Source organism: Plutella xylostella, chromosome 23 (assembly GCF_932276165.1).
Source record: "Plutella xylostella chromosome 23, ilPluXylo3.1, whole genome shotgun sequence".
Lineage (NCBI taxonomy): Eukaryota > Metazoa > Arthropoda > Insecta > Lepidoptera > Plutellidae > Plutella > Plutella xylostella.
Window position 1 is genome coordinate 11,027,758 of NC_064003.1, and position 5,556 is coordinate 11,033,313.

Consider the following 5,556-nt stretch of genomic DNA (forward strand, 5'->3'; position numbering starts at 1 on the left):
ATAGTTCCTTTTATGATTACTTCAATCATTGAATAAACGTTCACTTCATTCACAGTCATTGGTTGTTTAATTTATAATAAAAACTTTAACTTAAAGTAAATAAAATTATTACAACTGAAATACGCCCTCCTGCCCGCTGGACTGATGACCTTAGGCGGGAGGCGGGTAGTGGTTGGATGAGGAAGGCCGAGGACTGAGTGTTGTGGCGCTCCTTGGGAGAGGCCTATGTCCAGCAGTGGATGATTATTGGCTGATGATGAACTGAAATACCTATAAGATAAAATTATATAACAGCCTTCAAATTCATTTGTAGTACTCTGTATTAATTATTTAAGTACCTACTCTGTAATTGAATAATTTATTTGCAATGTATAAAAATATGAATTTTGCACTTAGGTTTGTTTTTTACAAGTATTGGATAATTCGTTACACGATAATTAGGTACAATTTAAATTTCTAGTTTGTTTCTGCAATTAAATTAATGTTAAAGTAATTACTTATATCAATTCAAAATACTATTACTATCAGTATCAATAAACAATCGTAAGAATACATCACATCTTGAAGACTCACAATAGCTATTTTTTACACCTGCCGAAGATATTGTTTGATTGACAAAAGAACCCTAAAAAGTGCAATTAAATCCACAATGGCGGGTCATCCATCTTACTGCCACCTCTCACAAATGAGTGTTTTAATTACTTACCTACCAATATAATGTACACTATGTGTGTACATATTCGTTTTCGTGATAGCTATCAATCACTGTTTACCTTCGAAAAGATATTCGATGGAATAATGTATTTGGATATTTAACACATTTAGTTGCAAATATATCTCGTGTCTCATGGCGTCTTGGTGTATCACTGATACACGCAGATATTTTGCCACCCCCACCAAAAGCATATTTTCAGGTTTACAAGAGATTTTTGGCTCGAGTTTGATTTAATTAATTAAAGAGTGTCCTATAGGTCTCAGTGGCAAAATTGCTTCCAATTTCTTTGACTACTTACCTAGATAGCGATTTATATTGCCTAGTTTTTTTGCAAGTGAAAAATAACTGATATTTTTTACCCTTATTTGGAGCACCAATAAAAAGATCTTTACATTTACATACTAAAAAAGTAGAGTTATAACAATAGCTCATAATTTGGTACCATAACGAACTAACATAAAGTACATTTTAAACATGGCTTTCAGCATAAAAGCCTCTTAACTGAGATCATATCGGACAGTCCACTTGGAAAGATGTGCAGATAGCCAGAAACGATTATATCCGATGATCTATAAAGCAATGCGTCTAAGTGGCCTCTATCATGACTTATGTGACTTACATTCTCATACATATGGTGTATTGTGTACTATTAAAGTGTGTTACATCATGGTAAAATAAAATACTTACTTAAATAGAAATGTTTTTTTTATGTGGTTCTTCTTAAAACAATTGGCCTTAAATATAAAAAAAGAGGGATACTTGAAATAGTTAATACTATTTAAGGTAGCACGACGTATCATCTGTAAAAATGACAGAGTGAATGTGAAATAAGAAACTCACTCCAGTTTATGCAAACACACAAAGTAAAAACAATTTGTTGCACGTACTTACCTGAATTGTAACTATCAAATCGACCTATGTTAGAAATATTTACTTTTAATTCATGGTTAAGTGCGTTTGTTAAGTAAACACAATTCGATACGCTTCCGATACGCAATAGAGGTAGATATTGGTAGAGGTCATTGTCATTTCTTTTGCAGTTTATGCAAATGTGCATGACATTGTCACAATGGAAATTTTTTATTTTATTCGGCTATTTCATAGTGATTAAAGTCAATTACTTATAAATAAATCTTGATTAAATTTAAATAATAGTACATGCATGTAAACTTGGTATTTGGTGTTTACACACGATCCTTTCATGTATCTTAAGAGTGAATATTTTATTTTCAAGTATGGATGCCTTGTGAGACGGCTTACACCGCACTATCGTTAATCTATCGTTTAGGGAGTCATAAACACAAACATGCATTGTAGTTCACCCTAACTTGGGATTAACTTGCGTTTCGTGACTATACTAGCGTCTTAATATTCGTTAAGTGGCTGCTTTAGTGAGGAGATAAGCGCATGAACATGGTTTATTGATTTGAAAACGAGTTTTTAAGTAATGCTCATTCATATATGTGTTATGTATGTATAACAGTAACACCTGTATTGTGTAGGCATTGTATTTAAATCTACACGTTATTGTGTCACCCATAAGTATAACAGAATGTTTCTTTATCTATACATATTATTTCTATATGTATGTTATAATATCTACATCTTTTTAAAATATTTTAGTAATTTTTAACCAAATTGAACGATTTAACAATTCCTTATTTACTCACACAATGAATTTTAGAGTGCACGCATCCATCAAAGTCATCCATCACCCAAAATTATGATTTATTACGGGTCACGATGGGTAATTGTGGTAATTGTAATTAGAATTCTTACTTATGATATTTAAAACGTTAACTTCGAATGATAAAAAAATATTAGTGTTATACTTTTATAGACCCTTATCCATGCGTACTTATCCACCTACAGAAAAAGAAGGATATTGTATTGACATTTAAATGAATATAAGAAAATAGCTTCCCTTTTATGTCTCCTTTACTATAAAGAAACCGCCTGTACTTACCTATAATTATGGGTTATCAACACCTAAGTTTTTACAGCAATTTATCAATTGCTATTATCTCCGGGTTTCCCATATTGATGTGGCTGGCTAATATTTACTTCTGCTGTTTCCTCTTAAGAAGCAACCATTCTACTAATGTTACGTTAAGGCCGTATTTACAATCATATAGTGTATGTATTGTATAGTATATCATTCAGGCTATTTGTCAAAATAAATATAAAGTCCAATAAATTTCAAAACACCTTGAATGTAAATTATATTTAGCATTTTCAAATCGATCACCCCCGAGCTCAATAAAGAAGCAATAAGTTATTGTGTACAGCAAATATGCAATTTATTTAGATGTTAACTTGAAGGCTTCCCTCGTCAATCCACAGTCAATACACCCATTGTGTAGTTAAGGCTAGAAGGTAAGCCCAAAGGTAGTATTTGGCTAAGCTCACATTGAGTCATGGTCCTGACTTAGTGACCTGAGTATGACCACGGGTACCTACGGCATACTGAAAAGCGCTTTGTGGTCTGTGAACAATAACATATGTATTAATTATTTATTTAATACTTTATTGCACAACATACGTATAAGTGTACTAAAGGTGGACTTAATGCTAAAACCAATTTCTACCAGCCTACAGGAGGTACAGGAAACAGGTAGGAAGGTAAGATAAGTAGCTAAGAGCAGATCAGATACTCGCTTTTACAAATAAAGCAATTTTACTACTCTGATAAAACTACAAAAATAATTAAAATTATACTTTCTGACATTGTGTGGCCAGTCTGTACTGTACAATCTAGGTACCTAGGTAGGTCCAGCAGCGGATGTATTGCACAACTGTTTAATTGTTTCATTAATCTGGTGACCTCTGATTGAGGTGAAAAATGCCAACGTCTTATTCAGCTTCAGCTATTGTTTCACGGGTTGCTAATCAATGTCCAGGATATCAGTGAGGTCGAATTGAAAAGAGTTATAAATGTTATAATGGAAGGTACTTCTGTAACTTCAACGAACTAATATTCGTGTGAAATTGGCATAGCATACCCGTTGTCCAAATTTATTAAACTATATGTACTTCTACAAAAAAATTGCATAATTATGGCAGTTCAGCCTTAAAGGTGAGCAAGGTATGCAACATAGAGACCCCGTTACGGACGTCCTAAGCGAGTAAAACGACAACACCTGATGGCAGTGCGGTTTCTGTATCAATTCCATCCACAACAATGTCATCTATTATTGAAATAACGACAATTTCATGACTGTTTGTACTACATATAGGTACATATTATATATGATAGTATCCGGCTTTTTACAATACTTACCTCGATTTAGTCTCTATCCAAGGTCACCCAAGGTGGCGACCCAGCCAGTTCGTGACCCCAGCTTGCCACTGCTTGTCTCACCGCATCCGTCGCAGCGTGAAGCTTCAAAAAACCCGAGACAAGGATCATGAAACCCTCAGAATAATAACAATTAAACAATTTACGTCTTACTAAAGCACAGTGGGACACATGTTCGAATGCATCTTATTTAATTTATAGGTAGTAGGTTCTAGGAGAGGTTATGTCCGCCCGCCCTTTGGTCACCTACTCAGCTGTCACACGAGTAGCATTGTTGGGACCTCCATATTTTTTTAAACTTCTATATTTTTACTGCCACAGTCAAGAGGGTATCTTTATTTTCATAAATGTATTCAGATTGCTACTGCTCTTTGTTCGGACTGTACTCTAGACCCAATATTATGTATGTGGTCATTTATTGCCACTTTTAGCCGCTTTATTACTCATTGTCTCTTCTTGTTCGCACGGCGCGCGCTGGCGTAATCAACTCTACACTGATATGGGTATATTGTTCACTATGTTACATGCTAATTTTATAAGCAGGCTCCTAATTTGTAATGAACAGATCTGTGAAATGTGATAGAGGTACTAGTAAGGCAACAAGAGGATTCGTAAGGAGATGTAAAAATACATAAAACATAGTGTTTACTCAACTATTTTTTTCACGCCGTTCTTATAGATAGAATGTTCATATGCATCATTAACCAACACCGTAAATAACACGACTGTAGGTACAACCTTCAGGGTGAGCTGAAAAATAAATATTGCACAACTTATAATGGTCTAATTTACAGAGAGCTTGAGTGCCCGGTGCCCTTATATCTCGCACCTATGGTGTGAAGGCGACAGATGTTTGAACCACTTTAAGGGGACAACTGGCGCCGTCGACATGAGCTTCCAGCAAAAGACATGTCGCAACTTCTATGGACATGTTATTGAGCGTCATATCAATTGAATCACATAGAAACCGGAAGTGACGTTGCGAAGTGTCGCCTCCTACCACCTCATGTCGCCTGCAGCCAATTGACACCTTTATGCTTTATCGCAGAGTGAATCAAACTACACACTAGCCTTCGCGAGCCCATGAGATCGCACATCGGGTGTCAACTGAGATGTTTATCTTCACTTTATCTTACATTGCAATGGTCTGTGATAATATATCCTCTGGGATAGATGGTAGGATAGTCTTCGATGTGCTGGCCCTGTGGGTGTGATCTGCGGATCCATATCTGTAGATAATTACGTTAAGTTATCTAGATAAATTATACTGTAACGTAGCGCCTTAGGGTCGGCTAGCTCAGGGGGTGCTACGCTAACATAAATTAACCTAATGACTGATCATTTGGGTTACGTATCTGAGTGGAGTTTGAATTGAAACAACTGATTTGGTTTTACGAATACAACGAGGATAAAATCTTTGACTTTTATTTATATATAATGCTTAACCAACAACACGATATAATTACAACATACGGCCCAGACTATGAATACGACCAAGAACCGATAATCTAGTTTTATTGACAATTCTGATGCGACTCTTTAT